Source organism: Myxocyprinus asiaticus, chromosome 42 (assembly GCF_019703515.2).
Source record: "Myxocyprinus asiaticus isolate MX2 ecotype Aquarium Trade chromosome 42, UBuf_Myxa_2, whole genome shotgun sequence".
Lineage (NCBI taxonomy): Eukaryota > Metazoa > Chordata > Actinopteri > Cypriniformes > Catostomidae > Myxocyprinus > Myxocyprinus asiaticus.
In genome coordinates, this window is record NC_059385.1 from 9141950 (window position 1) to 9163065 (window position 21116).

Consider the following 21116-nt stretch of genomic DNA (forward strand, 5'->3'; position numbering starts at 1 on the left):
AAGTCACAACTTCACGCTTCAGCTGCCTCCCCGTTATATATTAATTCTTCACTGGACTCCATGACTCGCCACTGGTTCGCATCTCATCTTTCTGACACACTTATACATTGCGGTCTCTCCCCTCGATCATTTTCTGGCCATTCCTTCAGGGTAGGAGCCGCTACAGCAGCTGCTTCACAAGGACTTCCTGAGTCTTCCATTAAGATGCTGGGAAGATGGTCTTCTTCATTATATAAGATATACATACATCCCAACCTGCATTCAGTAAACCAAGCTCAGCTCATATTAAGCAACACATCAAAGGTACAAAGGTACAAAAAAGTACAAAAAAGCTATGCACTCCCTTCCTCATACTCCTCCAAGCATTGTTATCCTTTTCAAGGGTATTGCACAAACAATGCTCCCCTACCTCATACTTCCCCAAGTATTGTTATCCTTTTCAAGGGTATTGCACAATAATGCTCCCTTTCCCCAAAATACATTACAAGCATTGGTTATTCTTTTCAAGAATATTGCACGACCAAATGCTCACCCATTCAGGGCTCAAAAGCATTGCAAGCATCGGTTACTCTTTTCAAGGGTATTGCACAACCAATGCCCCCTTCCCTTCATGTGTCATATGCTTTGGTTATCCTTTTCAAGGGTATTGCACAACCAATGCCCCCTTCCCTTCATGTGTCATATGCTTTGGTTATCCTTTTCAAGGATATTGCAAGATCAAATGCTCATCCAACTCAGGGCTTAAATACAGCACTGGTTACTCTTTTCAAGGGTATTGCAAAACCAATGCCCCCTCCCTTTCATGTGTCATAAACATTGGTTACTCTTTTCAAGGGTATTGCACAACCAAAATATTCGCCCAATTCAGGGCTCAAAAGCATTGCAAGCATTGGTTACTCTTTTCAAGGGTATTGCACAACCAATGCCCCCTTCCCTTCATGTGTCATATGCTTTGGTTATCCTTTTCAAGGATATTGCACAACCAATGCACCCCTTCCCTTCATGTATCATAAGCTTTGGTTATCCTTTTCAAGGGTATTGCACAACCAATGCCCCTTCCCTTCATGTGTCATAAGCTTTGGTTATCCTTTTCAAGGGTATTGCACAACCAATGCCCGCTCCCTTTCATGTGTCATAAGCTTTAGTTACTCTTGTCAAGGGTATTGCACAACAAATGCTTGCCCAAGTGAGGTCTCTAATGCATCACACATCACAAACGATGCTCCCCTCCCTCTTTTTCCTCATAGCATTGTTACCATTTTCAAGGGTATTTCACAAACTATGCATGGAAATGGAAGCGTAAGCGGCAGTTCTGTCAGGGAGACTTGTGTGGTACACGTCATCGTTTCATTCATAATTTCCTTTAACCAATCACTGTTCACCTCTTGCTTTAAAGGTCTGCTAGCAGCCAACCATTCTGCTGCCTTCATGTGCCAATGTGGCAACTGCCTCCTCCCCACTACCAGCAGGTCTTCGTCTGATAGGGGGTAGGCTCCTCACCCCTGCCGTCTTCCCTGGCAGGATTTAATGGTTCATTAAAATTTTCACTGGACCATCAGACGGGGGCTTACCAAAAGACTTTATTATTTTATTGTTCATCAATAAATTGTCATTCCCTTTATGCTATGCTGTTCTGAGTCTTTCTGATAGAAGTGAATGGGGCAGAGTTTTGCAGAGTTTTAAGGCAGAAAGGTTAGGGTTATTTTTCTATTAAATATCATGTATTATTTGAGTTGAACAGTTGTTTAAATACATTGTTTTTAAAGTAATTTTAGGGTTTTAAAATTCACAGCATTATGTCGTCATGGCAACAAAGTTGTAAAATTGGATACAACTTTAAACAGAAAAGGTTAGTAAGTGATTTTATCACACTAAAATCATGTTAACACACATTGTGGCTATACTTTTGAAACATTTGCAAATTGGCCCCATTCACTTCCATTGTATGCAAATGTCTCACTGTAATCCAGATTTTTGCTTTTTGTTAAAGAAAATAAGGGACAGAGGGCCTGGGTAGATCAGCGAGTAAAGACACTGGGCGTGCTGAGTGACTCCAGCCAGGTCTCCTAAGGAACCAAATTGGCCCGGTTGCTAGGGTGGGTAGAGTCACATGGGGTAACCTCCTCGTGATCGCTATAATGTGGTTCTTGCTCTCGGTGGGGTGTGTGGTGAGTTGTACGTGGATGCCAGGGAGAAGAGCGTGAAGCCTCCACATGCACTATGTCTCTGCAGTAACGCACTCAACAAGCCACGTGATAAGATGCACGGATTGACGATCTCAGATGCGGATGCAACTGAGATTCGTCCTCCGCCACCTGGATTGAGGCGAGTCACTACGCCACCAAGAGGACTTAGAGCACATTGGGAATTGGGCATTCCAAATTGGGGAGAAAAGGGCTGTAAAAAAGAAGAAAAAAAGAAAATAAGGGACGAGTCTAATTAATTTTTGTGGTAATCAACATCAAGCCACAAATGTTATTGATTGAGCTTAACTTGTATTGAACCCACAATATTCCTTTCATTCTCCTCAGTATCTCTGTCATTTTGAGAGTTTTTGACAAGAACAATATTGCTGCAAATGTTTTAAAGACAATGTTCTGGAGTCAGATGTATGAAATAAACAATATGTAAAATTGCTGACATTATTAAACAAAAAAATGTTGTTATTTAAAAAAAAAAAAAACATGACTCTTAAAAAGAATTGGCTGTTCCAGCTGATGGATGGCCTATAACAGATCAAAATGTATCATTGTTCATTTTAAAATTTAACTACCTCACATTTTAAGGGATAAATATTAAAGATAAATAGATTTCCTTCTGAACACTGTACACACGAACACACATACACACACACACACACACACACACACACACACACACACACACACACACACATACACTTTCATCCATCTATCCTCACAGACAGCCCATAGAAGACACTTTAATTTACTCAGAAATAAAATAAAAAAAAGATGCAAGTGGAAATTAAAAGGAGGAGAATGCGTTTAATTTCACTCTGTTTGTTTGCTTTCATGCCTTTTTTTGTCTCTTCTGTAGCTTTGTCTTTTTCTGACAAACTGTCATTTCCTCCCAGGACTTTGTTCTTTCAAATAACATGGATTATTCTCCCCAGCTCTTTCACTCTCCTGTCACTATGATAAAGTGTTTTCTGTAGAGTTTTGTGCAGAATGAACACATCTTAATGAGGCTGCTGGTGAAATATCTCAATCCTTTGCATATTCTAACATGCGCCTGTCGGCAAAACAAAGATCTTCGGTACATCCCTCTCCTCCTCTTGTACAGAGAAACAACTGAAACTAATTATCAGAATAAGCTGAGAATTTTAGAGTGTAGTTACATAAGACAATAAATTGTGCATGAGTAGTTGGCTCAGTACAGTTTTTATATGAGGATAGTCCAATTTTAGAAGCTCTGAAAACACAGAGGGCTCCTGTCAAGTAAGGAAATACACTTAGGTGTTGGGCGTAAAACACTTAGAAACCAGAAACTGGCTGATTATAATGCAGAATGTCAGTAGTAATCATTTAACTGGGTAAGTCATACAGTGACCAAGGTTATAGTATTGAATCGAGTAGTCATATTGAGTATTGTTTTTTTCATTCTTTTTTGCATAGCCTTCTGTTGCCCCCACCCTGACTGACAGTGAAATGATCAAGGGGCACTCTGGCCCCTAGAATGACGGTGAAACGATCAATGTTCTCTCTCTTTCTCTCTCTCTCTCTCTTTGTGCATCTGTCTTGAAGAACTGAGATCTTCAGCTATCAGAGCTGCTCATGGGGTCTCATTCATCAGTGTCAGTGTTTGTTCCATTGATGTTTTAAGACATGTTGACTCACAGCACTTTGCACCCTGACACCTGCCTGCCAAAGTGAATCAAAGCAATTTCAGACTATTTAAACACCTCAGTGTTCTCTGCGTGTCTTAAAAAACACATTGGATTCTCCAGAGAGAGTGTACATCAGAATCTATCACATCTTCCTCTTTTTTGTGTTGTCTTGTTTGTTGAACCTATTAGAGAATCTAGTGTTCACTGTAAAACATGAGATAATGAAATTATTCTTATAATGGTTTTATGGATGCAAGAAGTGTTTGTAGGGGAAAACGTGTTTGCTGTTGGCTCTGTGTCTGTCTTTGTCCTAACTTTAATAGAGAGTGAGGTTGTTGGACCTGTCTTGACCTGAAATACACACAGATATCAGCAAACAGAGACATGTTGAGCATCTTGACTCAGTCTGAAAGCGATCAATTGAAACTGAAGCACAGAGAGTTTACAGGGAATATCGATAATTCATTCAATCAGGTAATTTTACAGTTAAGAAAACAGGAAAAGGTTTGTCAAAAAATTGGTCCAATCTTCAACAGTCACAACAACATACAGTGTGCTAAAATCAATCACACAAAAACAATAATACGTTTTCATGTCTTTTAATATGAACATATTATATTAACATGTTAACTCATGAACTGAAAATGAATTACTTACAGTCACTTTGTCACTGCAAATCACTATCATTGTGAACGCCCCCTAAAATCTACAGAGGGACATGTGTCCGCATGCATTCACAGAGGGACATGTTGACACTGTCCCCTGTTTCAGTCATCTTATTGGCTCAATTTACATGTGCACTTAAGGGTATTCTTGAATTAAAGAAGTGCACAGGGATTAGCCTCTTCATGTCGCAGAACACAAAAACACTGAGTTGCCTCTTTTAGATTTAGATTAATGACTAGTCAGCTGCCTGTGGTTTAATCTGACTGCATGGGCTGTCATTGTGTGGCTTTGTGAAGCAGCAGTTTATTGCCAGGTGAACGATCTGATCACACTTCCATTACGGAGAGTGTCATCTTGATAAATGGGATTCACTCTGGACTGACATATGCTTCATTTGTTTTTAATGGGAAAGAGAGAGTGTGAGGGCAGCGCTTGAGATTAACAGCTATTTTGAGGCTTCAAATTTGTTTATTATGACAGGAAAGAGATTTCAGGATTAACACAGACAAAAGGAGGATTTGTTTGTGAGCAATGTGAGAGCACACAAGTTATACATCCATATCTACTGTGTGATTTATGGTCTTGGAGAGACACAAGCGCATGACATTTTAATGTTGAGCAACTGCACAGTCATATATAAAGATGTGTTTGGTACAGTAAATAGAAGTTTGGGCAAATGTTGCTCTAATGTCATGGGAATATTCACTAGCATTTAAGTCCTCTGGGAAATGCTAACAAGCTAAGCTATTAAAGCATACAAACGTGGTGGCTATAGCTTCATGTAAGCCTTTGGAAATAGAATAAGCATGTAGAATGAATGGCACTTATTTAAGCATGAAACAGCTTGGCAGCCTGTATGTTGTCTCTGTTGGCAGGTATGATGGGTATTATAATAATTCTCCTATTCTATCTCTTAACTGTGTATTTTATAATTTAATGGCTTTATAATTTAAAGGTATTTCAGTATCATGTAAATGTATCATGTATTTTTCAAAATTAAGTTACTTTATTATACGTTTTGCTGCAGTTTCCTACTGAAGTGTCCAACCAAAAGCGTGTGAAATGGTGTCATAATCAGACAAAGTTTTTAAGATTAATGTTAGATGTAGGTTTTAATGAGTAAAATGACCTCCCGAACCTAAAACTTTAACCTAACCTAACCGATATTGTCCTAAAAGCAAATGAGAGGTAATCAAAACAGACGTCCTTACCCTTACCCTTAACCAACACCTAAACCTAACCGATAGTGCAGAAACAGCGAAAGTGACACAAAAGGCACATTTTCTGAAGCAACAATGTCATTTCGTACCACTACTATGTCACTTTTGGCTGGGCTCAAACTGTGAGTAATAGTGGGATAAATAAGTGTTTATGAAGTTATAATCAGCCATTGTAGTTGTGATTTGTGTGAAAGTGAATAAAACGCACACTTGTTGTTGCACCTCTAGTGTTAATTTCACCAGGAAACTACAGCGAAACATGAAATGTAGCACGTAAAAGTCAGTTTGCACAAATGTAATGATAAAAATGTTCATTCTATGAGACTAGGTTGGTGTAAAAGAGGTGTTGGCTAATTTATATGACCAAACTTGTGACCTCACTGAAATAAAATCCTTAAGTTCAGTTTCTTAAATGAATTACAGTCTCCACAGGTTGTCCGGCAAGAACAAGAACTGAGATGTCCGAAATGATTGTTTATTTACATCCATGCAACTCTTTGATCACAGTGAACAATGTTAATTGTCTTGACAGAAGATATGTGTGGTTTCTGGATTAAACATAAAGATAGGAAAAAGAGTAAATATCCTTTAAAATTATAAATAATGGAATCATCAGCAACTACTGTGAATAACAACTACAATGAATATAATATAATTAACATATTTGAAATTAAATGAACATTTTGTTTCGTAATGAACATATACTGTATATGCATAGAAACTAGAAAATATATGAAACATAAGTGAAATGCTTACGTATAATAGGAATATAAATATATAATAGCTCCCAAGTTGTATAATTACAGAAGTATGTAAAGAGGGCATTTAGATATTAACAGTATTTATACAATATTACTTACAGCCTCAAGGACACACAAAGTTGGAGAAAATTGGGGGTTGTTGGGAATAATTAAATCCACTGAAGATTAAATAAACCTTAAAAAACAAATACTGAGGAGTCACGTGACGCCATGCAAGGGTCAGACGTGTAAACGATGAGCTCTGCGCACTTTGCTAGTTTTTAATGATTTTTATGTCATAAACCGGTGAGATTCGATACACCCTGCTACATATCTGTTCTTTGAAGTCAACATGGCAAAGAATTCAAAATCATCGGGCTCTAGAGATATAAAAAGACACTTACGTGCTCAAGCTGGTACCTCTGACGGGCCCACAGACCAGGGACTCAGTATGGACTGTGCGACGGGAGAAATCCAACGGCAGCTGGCGAGCATGTCTGTGATGCTGACGAAAGTTGTCGCTGACTTAGAGGATCTTGCTATAATAAGTTGATCGATTACTGCGATGGAAACGAAATTGAGTTGGTTACAAGAATCAGGGACATCGAGAGACGGATCGATTATCTGGAATCATCGGAGAAGGAATTAGCTGCTAATCCGCTAGCAACCAAAGTAGATTTGGAACGCGTTTTGGAAAAACTGGAGGATTTAGAGAAACGTAGCCAGTGAAATAACATCTAAATTGTTGGAATTCTTGAGCATGAAGAAAGCCGAGATATGTTCGGGGGGAGGGGGTTTCATCTGAATAATTGATTCTGTTTTTTATGTTGTGTTTGTATGTTTTTATATTTGGAATCAATAAAATTGTTAATAAAAAACAAATACTGATGTCAATAATAATAATCCAGCCAGTGAAGCACAGTAACAATATCCATACTTTGTTAAGAAAAAACTAAAAGGTTGAATGTTCTAAAAATTTCCGCATGATAATTAAGTGAAAGTTGAGCAGAGTTACATAGAACAATTTTGATTGGTCAGATTGGAAGACTGCTGATTTATAGTCCACACTGATTGGCTCATCAGAGGTGGTGTGATGGTTTGGGGAGACAAGAGACAGTTTAAAGATCATTGATTTAAAGACACCATGTGAGGGCAGTCACATATGTGAAATATGTGTAAATGAAACCTGAACCCGACCCTACCCGGCCCGAACGATATCGTCAGATTCTAAGCCCGGACCCGAACCCGAAATCGTCCACTATCTTTATAATTTCTTCTCCAAGCAAGTACTGTTGCAATAGGCTTTATTTTATGTAAGCATATAGGCAACAATCATAACAGTATTGAAACAGTAAACATAAAGTTTTAACAAGGCATGGCAGCCCCTCAGTACACCAGAGTAGAATGGAAAAAAGCATTGATTTACCATTTATGCGCTGAAACTTTGCTTGGTGCAGAACAATCTGGAATAATATTAAACAATGCAACAGTTCCCTCTTTACAGCCTGAACTTGTTCTTTGTGACAACTGTACTAAAAACCAATCAAGACACAGTGCAAAGAATGAAACAGAGCGCAGGTGTCTTGACATGCGTTTTTGAACATTTTAATTTCTTTTTAACTTGACACGGTGTTTAAACAGTGCCGGTCCTGCACAAGACGCTGAAGAAACAGCGATACAAGGCGCAACAGTCGAAGACATTCGTCCAGCATGTGTTTGCATAGGAAAACAATGGGAAAACAGAACAGATGCGTGCAAATACACGTTTGGTGTGCACGGCCCCTAACTCATCCTTTTGCTCATGTCTGTGAGTGAGAGCATGTGCGCGAAACAAGTTCGGTAAAACTGTTCTCGGGTCCCATCGGGTCCGGTCGGGTTGCAGACCTCTAATGTGAGAACACCTGCCTGAGGGTAAATTGCTGACCTTTTGAACAGATATTATTATTGTTTTCTTTTCCACACGATCCGATACCAGTTTTTATTTTTACGAATTCTGTCTGAACTGCCCCTGAGGTGTGCACAGATGAATACTACCTCACTGCATGTGCAATACAATGTGACAAAAAATAGCACTGTAGCATTTTATCACACTACAAAGCTACTAGTTAGTTAAAATAGCTCGTTACTGGAAAAGATACATTGTTTTAAACTACTGTCGCACTACTGAAAAATGTTAATTTTTTATCGCTATTTTTAATTAGCTTTTCCTTAACACTGATTGTGTGGTATGTGTTCATTTTCTCAGTGCTTATCAAAATGGACCAATTACAGTAGTATACTTTCTAGTGTAAAAATGTCTCCAATACTAAAAACACAGCCTGGTCTCATGAAATTTACGTGACCATGACAATATTTTTGCAATTCAAAATTGACGTGGTGTATTACACGTTTGGCTGCAGGTTTGCAGTGAAATGTCCAGCAGGGGGCACCAAAAGCCAGTGAAATGGATGTTTTAATGATTAAAACATACCTACTTAACCTAAAACTTTAGCCTGAACCTCACCAATCGTGTTTTAAAATATAAATGAAATGTTAAAAAAGACATCCTTACCTAATCAACGCCTAAACCTAACTAATAGCGTTATAAAATGCAGAAGTGAAATGAAAAGAACATTTTCGGAAGCAACCACATACATTTTGTGTCGCTTGTATGACTCCTTTGTGTCACATGTCAACTTGAGTTCATGAGTGGTCTTGAACCACAGTCCTCTAAATCCAAAGTCCAATGCTCTATGAGGTGAGCTACCACGCAAGATAGTCACCTTGGAATAGGTGTACAGTTGAAGTCAGAAGTTTACATACACTTAGGTTGAAGTCATTAAAACTCATTTTTTAACCACTCCACAGATTTAAAATTAGCAAACTATAGTTTTGGCAAGTCATTCATGACATCTACAGTTGTGCTCAAAAGTTTGCATACCCTGTCAGAAATTGTGAAATTTTGGATTTAAATTGCGATTAGTGTCTGTGTATAAATAGTCAATGAGTTTGTTAGCTCTCACGTGGATGCACTGAGCAGGCTAGATACTGAGCCATGGGGAGCAGAAAAGAACTGTCAAAAGACCTGTGTAACAAGGGACTTTATAAAGATGTAAAAGGATATAAAAAGATATCCAAAGCCTTGAAAATGCCAGTCAGTACTGTTCAATCACTTATTAAGAAGTGGAAAATTCGGGGATCTCTTGATACCAAGCCAAGCACAGGTAGACCGAGAAATATTTCAGCCACAACTGCCAGAAGAATTGTTCGGGATACAAAGAAAAACCCACAGGTAACCTCAGGAGAAATACAGGCTGCTCTGGAAAAAGATGGTGTGGTTGTTTCAAGGAGCACAATACGCCGATACTTGAACAAAAATGAGCTGCATGGTCGAGTTGCCAGAAATTAGCCTTTACTGCGTCAATGTCACAAAAAAGCCCGGTTACAATATGCCCGACAACACCTTGACATGCCTCATAGCTTCTGGCACACTGTCATTTGGAGTGACGAGACCAAAATAGAGCTTTATGGTCACAACCATAAGCGCTATGTTTGGAGAGGGGTCAACAAGGAATGGTGGTGGCTCACTGATGTTTTGGGGGGGGGGGGGGTTGAGCTCTAAAAGCACGGGGAATCTTATGAAAATTGATGGCAAGATGAATGCAGCATGTTATCAGAAAATACTTGCAGACAATTTGCATTCTTCTGCACAAAAGCTGTGCATGGGACGCTATTGGACTTTTCAGCATGACAATGACCCTAAGAACAAGGCCAAGTTGACTCTCCAGTGGTTACAGCAGAAAAAGGTGAAGGTTCTGGAGTGGCCATCACAGTCTCTTGACCTTAATATCATCAAGCCATTCTGGGGAGATCTCAAACGTGCGGTTCATGCAAGACGACCAAAGATTTTGCATGACCTGGAGGCATTTTGCCAAGACGAATGGGCAGCTAGACCACCTGCAAGAATTTGGGGCCTCATAGACAACTATTACAAAATACTGCACGCTGTCATTGATGCTAAAGGGGGCAATACACAGTATTAAGAACTAAGGGTATGCAGACAGGGGTCATTTCATTTTTTTCTTTGTTGCCATATTTTGTTTTATGATTGTGCCATTCTGTTATAACCTACAGTTGAATATGAATCCCATAAGAAATAAAAGAAATGTGTTTTGCCTGCTCACTCATGTTTTCTTTAAAAATGGTACATATATTACCCCCCAAAAAAAGGGTATGAAAACTTTTGAGCACAACTGTACTTTGTGCATGACACAAGTAATTTTTCCAACAATTGTTTACAGACAGATTGTTTCACTTTTAATTGACTATATCACAATTCCAGTGGGTCAGAAGTTTACATAAACTAAGTTAACTGTGCCTTTAAGCAGCTTGGAAAATTCAAACAATTAGCCAATTAGCTTCTCATAGGAGGTGTGCTGAATTGGAGGTGTACCTGTGGATGTATTTTAAGGCCAACCTTCAAACTCAGAGCCTCTTTGCTTGACATCATGGGAAAATCAAAAGAAATTAACCAAGACCTCAGAAAAAAATAATGTGGACCTCCACAAGTCTGGTTCATCCTTGGGAGCAATTTCCAAACGCCTGAAGGTACCACATTTATCTGTACAAACAATAGTATACAAGTATAAACACCATGGGACCATGCAGCCATCATACCGCTTAGGAAGGAGACGCATTCGGTCTCCTAGAGATGACCGTAGTTTGGTGCAAAAAGTGCAAATCAATCCCAGCACAACAGCAAAGGACCTTGTGAAGATGCTGGAAGAAACATGTAGACAAGTATCTATATACACAGTAAAACCATTCCTATATCAACATAACCTGAAAGGCTGCTCAGCAAAGAAGAAGCCACTGCTCCAAAACCACAATAAAAAGCCAGGCTACAGTTTGCATGTGCACATGGGGACAAAGATCTTACTTTTTGGAGAAATGTCCTCTGGTCTGAACTGTTTGGCCATAATGACCATTGTTATGTTTGGAGGGAAAAGGGTGAGGTTTGCAAGCCGAAGAACACCATCCCAACCATGAAGCGTGGGGGTGGCAGCATAATTTTGTGGGGGTGTTTTGCTGCAGGAGGGACTGGTGCACTTCACAAAATAGATGGAATCATGAGGAAGCAAAATTATGTGGATATATTGAAGCAACATCTCAAGACATCAGGCAGGAAGTTAAAGCTCGGTCACAAATGGGTCTTCCAAATGGACAATGACCCCCAAGCATACCTACAAAGCTGTGGCAAAATGGCTTGAGGACAACAAAGTCAAGGTATTGGAGTGGCCATCACAAAGCCCTGACCTCAATCCGATGAAAAATTTGTGGGCAGAACTGAAAAAGCATGTGCGAGCAAGGAGGCCTACAAACCTGACTCAGTTACACCAGTTCTGTCTGGAGGAATGGGCCAACATTCCAGCAACTTATTGTGAGAAGATTGTTTGACACCAATCAGCCACAACATTAAAACCACCTGCCTAATATTGTGTATGTCCCCCTCGTTCCGCCAAAACAGCGCCAACCCGCATCTCAGAATAGCATACCAAAATTGTACAGAGCGGTTATCTGAGTTACTGTAGACTTTGTCAGTTCAAACCAGTCTGGCCATTCTCTGTTGACCTCTCTCATCAACAAGGCATTTCCGTCCACAGAACTGCTGCTCACTGTGATGTTTTTTTTGTTGTTTTTTGTTTGCACCATTTGGAGTTAATTCTAGAGACTGGTGTGTGAAAATCCCAGGAGATCAGCAGTTACAGAAATACTCAAACCAGCCCATCTGGCACCAACAATCATCCATGCAATTATCTAATCAGCCAATTGTGTGGCAGCAGTGCATAAAATCATGCAGAAACGGGTCAGGAGCTTCAGTTAATGTTAACATCAACCATCAGAAAGAGGAAAAAAATGTATCTTAGTGATTTGGAGCATGGCATGATTGTTGGTGCCAGATGGGCTGGTTTGAGTATTTCTGTAACTGCTGATCTCCTGGGATTTCCACACACAACAGTCTCTAGAATTTACTCTGAATGGTGCCAAAAACAAAAAACATCCAGTGAGTGGCAGTTCTGTGGAAAGAAATGCCTTGTTGATGAGAGAGGTCAACGGAGAATGGCCAGACTGGTTCGAACTGGCAAAGTCTACAGTAACTCAGATATACGCTCTGTACAATTGTGGTGAGAAGAATAGCATCTCAGAATGCTATTCTGAGATGCGGGATGGTGCTGTTTTGGCGGCTCGAGGGGGACCTACACAATATTAGGCAGGTGGTTTTAATGTTGTGGATGATCGTTGTATGTACTGTAGGTGGATCTGTAATACAAGCGTTAAAATTTACCATTTTTCAAAAGATGCGTTAGAGTAAAAGAGTGTTGATATTATAACTTAGCAGGGTCTGAGTAATAGAGAGAAAAATAAGTATTTATAAAGTCATAATCAGCTATTGAAGTCATTATTTGAAGGAAAGAGAATAAAACACACAGTTGTTGCAGGGCCTCTATTGTTCATTTCACCTGGAAACTGCAGGGAATTGTACCTGAAGACACGTACAACAACTTTTGCAAAAAATGTATATAGAGTCACGTTTTCATTATGAGACCATGACATATGAATGCTGCTCAATGTAGGACTGATTTTCTGACTTGAACCCCCTTGAACATCCCCCTTGAACGTTTTGCCAGCCAACAAAACAATTGCAATCTAAAACTGATTATCTTCATTCACCTTTTTTCTGGCACCTCACCACAGTCTGAATACATCCCATAATAAGGCTGAGCTGTAGATGGTCTGCAGATGCAGTCTCTGATCCCTTTAGGTTTCTTCCCCTATTTACCATCTGTGTCAGTGATGTTCTTTTTATCTCTTCCTGTCTTCATTATGCCACCCGGCTACATCCTGTAAGAACAAATCGTCATACAATTCACTAATTAGGGTGTAAACTAAACACGTTCGCGGTCTCATGCTGTTTGACTGTAGAAAGATAGATCTCAAAGGTATCTGTTCCTCTGGGTTTCAGAAAATTTTAAGGACTTTCACAAGACATTCATGACTTTCAGTAATTAATTAATTGTTGTCCATCAGCTGACAGTCCATAGTGTCAATTCCCAGATCTTTCTTATATGGCACTTTAAAGGAATAGTTCACCCAGAAATACAAATTCTGTTATGTACTCACCCTCATGTTGTTTCAAACTAATATGATTTTCTTCCACAAAAGGAGATATTTTGAAGAATGTCCAAGGTGCTGTTTTCCATACAATGAACGTAGACAATGACCAATGGCTGTTAAGCACCAAATAGGACCTAATAGTCAATGCAACTTGTGTCTTATGAAGCCATATGATAGCTTTATGTAAATATCACTCATTTTTCATGGGATAATATCTTCCCCTGTGCCGTAAAGCTCTCGAAACTCAGAGCTTGTGTATATTCAGTTATGAACAATAAATAAATTGTCATTTTTATTTGGACTATTCCTTTAGGACTCATTAAGCAAAAGCACACTACTCTGAAGTCTATATTCCTTAAATCAGACAGTGTCAAAATCCCAGTGGAGAGCTTCTGTAATTCTGTAGGTATTTCATTGTAAAGAGACAAATGATCTGACTGCAGTTTAGTGCAGTGATTCCCTCACATGTCTCAATGATAGAAGCACTTCCTTTCAGATAAAACACTGCTCCAGATGTTTTCAACAAAGCGGGGTCACAAAAGCACATTATTTGATGGCTAACAGAAAAACAAAGGGATTTCCTGAGCCCTAATATCTGCTATCTAAAAAATGAAAGCAGAGAGATCTGCTTGTGTTGGGCAAATGACTTAATTGCCTCAAATCTTTCATGCTTTCATGCTTCACAACAACTCACAGAGAACAGAGAGAAAGAGAACAGTTCCAGGCATGCTGATAATGACTGTGGTTTTGATCGAAATTGGAATGACGTGTTATATTTTTATTAGACATGCATTTCAAGAACCTGTTTTGTGAGTGACTCGTTTTAAACTCCCTCGCAGAAGTTGCAAATGAAATCTGTCTCTCTCAGTCTGTCTGTAGAGTTTGTTTCTGATCTTGAATATTTGTTCAGACTTTAAGGTTTGAAGTTATGGCAATCCCACGTTTCTCTCTGAACTATTCTGAGAGCTTTCCTACACACTGTGGAGTGTTAATTTTGAGCAGATAAAAGACTTTCTGTAATTTGCCTCTTGCTTTATTTACCCTGAAATATTCTTCTATTTTCAGCTCTGAATATTGGAGTAAAATAGCACTTCTTGTGGCACTCTTAAACTTCTAATGATTACTTTCTTTCTTTCTTTCTTTCTTTCTTTCTTTTGTTATGTCATCCCTTATTTATTATTATGCATTGTGAAATAATAAAATAATAACACTGCACATATTTTATATGCCATTGTATAATTATGTATATGCCATTGCTAGCACCATGCTCTACTAGTTTACAGTAGCTAAAGAAACAGGGCCAGTTTTATCAAGTGCTAATTCTCAATGTGTTTGGACTTTACAGATGATGGAACAGCACAAACTCAGATACGAGGAGAGTCAGAATCAGAGAAAGATTTCACCCCTTTCACCAGCAAACATGAGCCACCAACTGACATCCAGCAGCCCACAACAGATGCAGTACCAAACCTCCCCAACCTGAGATTGCTCAAACTCGACTCAGCTCTCCTGACCAAGAGCTTTGAGAGGGATCACCAGTTTTTTAAAGAGGCACCGCACACCATGCCAACCATCTCTACCTCTTCATCAAACACTGAACTTTCCCACCTGGTGCCTCATAGAGATGATCTCACCACCACAGCAACCATGACTTCAGCCACCATGACCACTCCAGTTATGACAGTTACGCCCATATCTGTGGAGCAAAGAAGACCCAGCAAGATCCGCAGTAAAACACTGGAGAAGATGGTGGTAACCTCTCAACCACTCACAAACCCTTCTGTTCCAACTAACACTGCTCAAATGACAATTTTCACCACTGTAAAAGACAACGTGGTTGGCAAGAAAACTACTTCACCACCACTGTCTTTTTCAACTTCTCCTAAAAAGGAACCATGGTGGCCAGATGGAAAAACCACACGAGGATACTCTTCTGAAATATCTGCAGGTACATTTAGCCCACAGACAGACATTAAACTTTGTTTTGAGATATACGTATATATATATACACTATATTGCCAAAAGTATTCGCTCATCTGCCTTTAGACGCATATGAACTTAAGTGACATCCCATTCTTAATCCATGGGGTTTAATATGATGTCGGCCCACCCTTTGCAGCTATAACAGCTTCAACTCTTCTGGGAAGGCTTTCCACAAGGTTTAGGAGTGTGTTTATGGGAATTTTTGACCATTCTTCCAGAAGCGCATTTGTGAGGTCAGACACTGATGTTGGACGAGAAGGCCTGGCTCGCAGTCTTCGCTCTAATTCATCCCAAAGGTGCTCTATCGGGTTGAGGTCAGGACTCTGTGCAGGCCAGTCAAGTTCTTCCACACCAAACTCGCTCATCCATGTCTTTATGGACCTTGCTTTGTGCACTGGTGCGCAGTCATGTTGGAACAGGAAGGGGCCATCCCCAAACTGTTCCCACAAAGTTGGGAGCATGGAATTGTCCAAAATCACTTGGTATGCTGAAGCATTCAGAGTTCCTTTCACTGGAACTAAGGGGCCAAGCCCAGCTCCTGAAAAACAGCCCCACACCATAATCCCCCCTCCACCAAACTTCACAGTTGGCACAATGCAGTCAGACAAGTACCGTTCTCCTGGCAACCGCCAAACCCAGACTCGTCCATCAGATTGCCAGATGGAGAAGCGTGATTCGTCACTCCAGAGAACGCGCCTCCACTGCTCTAGAGTCCAGTGGCGGCGTGCTTTACACCACTGCATCCAACGCTTTGCATTGCACTTGGTGATGTATGGCTTGGATGCAGCTGCTCGGCCATGGAAACCCATTCCATGAAGCTCTCTACGCACTGTTCTTGAGCTAATCTGAAGGCCACATGAACTTTGGAGGTCTGTAGCGATTGGCTCTGCAGAAAGTTGCCGACCTCTGCGCACTATGCGCCTCAGCATCTGCTGACCCCGCTCTGTCATTTTACGTGGCCTACCACTTCGTGGCTGAGTTGCTGTCATTCCCAATCACTTCCACTTTGTTATAATACCACTGACAGTTGACTGTGGAATATTTAGTAGCGAGGAAATTTCACGACTGGGCTTGTTGCACAGGTGGCATCCTATCACAGTACCACGCTGGAATTCACTGAGCTCCTGAGAGCGGCCCATTCTTTCACAAATGTTTGTAGAAGCAGTCTGCATGCCTAGGTGCTTCATTATATACACCTGTGGCCATGGAAGTGATTGGAACACCTGAATTCAATTATTTGGATGGGTGAGCGAATACTTTTGGCAATATAGTGTATATATATATATATATATATATATATATATATATATATATATATATATATATATTAGGAGTGTAAAGGTACATGTATTCGTCCTGAACCGTCACGGTACTGACGTCACGTTTCGGCACATGCAGTCAGACGAAGTATACATCTAAGTCAGTTACAGGCGAATCCAGAAGGGGGCACGCGCGGTAATGCAACGCTCTTTGCTAACCGCGACGACAGGAAAAAGAGCAGAAGAAGAAGAGACCCTCTATGCACCAACCCAAAACAAGAATGGCTTCTTCTAATGCACAAGTTTTATTTTTCATGATTCTATTTATTTTGTACTTTTATAACACAAGATATGCTTTTCAGTTTTGTAGCTGATTGTGACCAAATACCTTTTGTTTTTTATCAACCCTACAAAAAAATATGGCCTATGCAAGAGTGCATTCTGTTTACTGCTTAGTGCTTAATACACTAAAGGAGGCTGTACTGTACCAACTACCTCAGGGGGGACTAAATGCCACTAGGTGGAACAAACTGTAATTTGCACTACTGTCTGTTCAAAATAAATGAAAAGAAACCTAACATTTGGGATTTGTTGCTTTTTCCTGTTGTACCGAACTCGAATCGAACCGTGACCCCAAAACCGAGGTACATACCGAACCATGACTTCTGTGTACCATTACACCCCTATATATATATATATATATATATATAGTATTTTTATTATATTTTATTTTATTTATTTATTTATTTATTTATTTTGCAATAAAAGCTGAAATTTTTACAGACATACACTACTGGTCAAAAGTTTTGAAACACTTGACTGAAATGTTTCTCACAATCTTAAAAATCTTTTGATCTGAAGGTGCATGCTTAAATGTTTGAAATTAGTTTTGTAAACAAAAATATAATTGTGCAACCATATTAATTTATTTCATTATAAAACTAAAATTTAATTAAATAAAAAAAGTTTTTGAAATTGATGACTTGGACCAAATAATAAAGAAAAGCAACCACTAAGTGCCCAGCATATAGATAGGAACTCCTTCAATACTGTTTAAAAAGCATCCCAGGGTGATACCTCAAGAAGTTGGTTGAGAAAATCTCAAGAGTACATGTCTGCAAATTCTAGGCAAAGGGTGACTACTTTGAAGATGCTAAAATACAACACAGTTTTGATTTATTTTGGATTTTGTTTAGTCACAACATAATTCCCATAGTTCCATTTATGTTATTCCATAGTTTTGATGACTTTACTATTATTCTATGTGAAGAAAAAAAAATTGTAATAAAGAATGAGTAAGTGTTTCAAAACATTTGACCGGTAGTGTATGTTACTCCACAACAGCTATAAAATTGATTAGTGCCATACCATGCAAAGAAATATTAATCTGTTTATAATTTCAAACCAATCTGTAACAGGTAAAGGATGGGCAAGGAGGAGGCGGGAACCGGCTGAACAGTCAACATAAAGTTTTAATATCAAATTCAACTTAAAACCAACATAAACAAACATGCAGCGTGGCCGCCGGTGCCTCTGGCTGCCCCTTATCTCGCTCTCCCGCTGATCAGCTGATTCAGTGCCGGCCGTGCTCCATCATGGCCTGGCCACGCCCTCCTCCTCGTCACACTCCTCCCCCACCCGATTCAGGCCAGGGCGCCACTGGTCTGACTAACTCCCCCCCCATCTCTTAGGGCGGGAGACGCTGCCCTTCCGGCCGTTCTGTCAGCCGGTGGCCCACACCGCCTCCTGTGAATCTGGGGGAGAGACAAGGGGAGGTGTGGGGAGAGGGAAAGGGCGAGCGGAGACACACAGAGAGAGAAAGAAAGAGAGAGAGAGGAGAGAGAGAAGAACTTGCTCGCCGGCTCCTGGACACACTGTCGCCCGGTCCTCAACCGCTCCTCCGCCCTCTGACAGACACCAGCTCGCTCCTCCCCCGGTGGACGGCAGCGGGTCCTCTGGCCCCTGGCGGACGGAACCACTCCTCCCCTTCTCGGCAGACGGCCGCGGTTCCTCCGGCTCTCGGCGGCCAGCAGCGACCCCTCCGTCCCCAGGCAGACGGCCACGGCTGCTCCCCTGGTGGATGGCAGCAGCGAGGACTCCGCGACAGTGCATCCTTCCTCCCTCCCGGGTTTCGGCACCACTGTAACAGGTAAAGGATGGGCAAGGAGGAGGTGGGAACTGACTAAACTGCAACATAACAACAGGATGACACACACACACAGCTCCGTGTGTGTGTGTGTCTCTCAATCTCTCTCTCCAGCACTCCCGACTCCTCTTATCTCTCTCCCATTGATTAGGCCACTCAGCACCAGGCGCACACACTCACAGCCTGGCCACGCCCTCCTCCTCATCATACAGTCTAAATACAATTTGTCAAAACCTAATCTATGTCAGCCAGCCAGATAATATAACATTTGAAAGATTGTTGGAACGTAAGAATGTAAGCACTGGCCTGAATAATAGTTCCATCAACTGGCCCGAAACTCTCTCACATGGGCTCTGGCCTACATTTGGCTAGCATTATTGTTGTCCTGTAGATGGATGGATGGATAGACAGATACCTCAGGGAGAAAGAAGTAATGAAATCAGAAGAGTGACAGAAAGACGTTTGGTTGATTGCTTTGCCCAACGTGTCTCTACTCTGAAGCAATCTGTTGAACTCTGTGAAAATATGCTGGTGACTGAACTAATGGGTGGGGGGGTTTAATGGACAGCCAGTCAGACAAAAGGGGTGACTATTCAGACTGATGCCCTTTTCAGTCTCTCTCTCCCTTTTTTCCAGCTCAGTGCAATATGAACTTCACAGAAGCTGAGGGTTACATAGAGATCCCACCGGATGTCTCATTTGATTCCCACATGCATTGCACCTGTCTGGTTACTGTATATCTGGGTTATGGAGTTGAGATTCAGGTCAGTACTTTTCATCTAAAGCATTTATGATATACAGATTAAGAGAACCATCTCTCACCCACATCTCTGTCTCTCAAGGGCAATAGTGTCATTTTCCTGTCCTCCATACTTACCATTGGAATTTCAAAAGTGTATACAGAAATTAAAATAGTCATTTAAACAGATTACTCTTATTGTGCTTTCTGCATATCTGCATTGTTGGGTCAACTTTGAGCCACTTTTGGTCCTGTGAAATAAATTTACTTATGTAAACACACTTTTTTACACATTCACTCATTCATTTTTTCTACTAAGAATGTCCAACAGTGGACATTTTACATGATTCAAATGAAGTAATATACATACTTTTTATTTTGTTCCTTTTTCTGAACTGTCATATTTTTAAACTGACAAATCGCATGTTTATTGTTTATGTTTATTGACACTGTTTTTTCCATGGTAACCAAGTACGCTAACTTTTGAAAACTTTTTTAGTGCCAAAATGGTTGGCCATGGTGGAAGTGACATAGTCGTAATTGTGTAAAAAATGATATAATTCAATACAAAAATTTCACACAATAATTATTGAATGTTTTATGTTTATTTTTTAGATTATAATCATATTATTACTTTAATGATGGATTTTATGATGGATGGATTTTCATTTTAGGATTGAAACTCAAAAAAAAATATGCATTAACGACATTTGAAAATTACTAATTGTAAATGATTATAGCATTTTAAAAAAATGTAAATACATTTTTAGAATGGCCTTAAAAACAAAAAACAAAAATAAAAAAATAAAAAATACATCCATTTTAATAAATAGATAAATAATAAAAACCATCCCACAGCACAAAAAAGTGCCTGTAGTTGAATGAACACCTTGTTTTTTGTTTTTTTTAGATAAATATTTGACAGGATATAAAATTTGTCTAATCACAAACAACAAAGACAATTTAAAGGTGCTTTTCTGACTCTTTCTTGGGCAAATAAATTCAATAGAAAGAGGATTTACAAAATGTCCAACTTCATTACTCAAACCGAGAAAAAACAAACCCTTCATTCTGGGCAAATGATGCTCTGCAGAGCAGACAGTATACTGTGGGATTTATGCAATCAAGTGTAACTTGTTATCGTTCCTGTCAGCAGTCCAACTCAATACGATTCTATTGACTGCGCTGCAATTTCTCAGACCTCTAATTTTGAATTGATCAGTTGAGAGAGAATCGCATTTAAAAACTGATTGAGAGACGGAGCATTGCACGTAAAATTTTAAAGACAAGCAGACAGATGCTGCCTCCATTAATAGAGGCCTCCAGTCTATGAAGTTTTAGAAGTTTTTCCAAATGTAGTT

The 21116-nt window shown here is 39.9% G+C and overlaps 1 pseudogene; it reads left to right on the forward strand.

Annotated features, from left to right (window-relative positions):
- LOC127432641 (seizure protein 6-like) overlaps positions 1-21116 on the forward strand; it is a 54420-nt pseudogene that overhangs the window by 11123 nt on the left and 22181 nt on the right.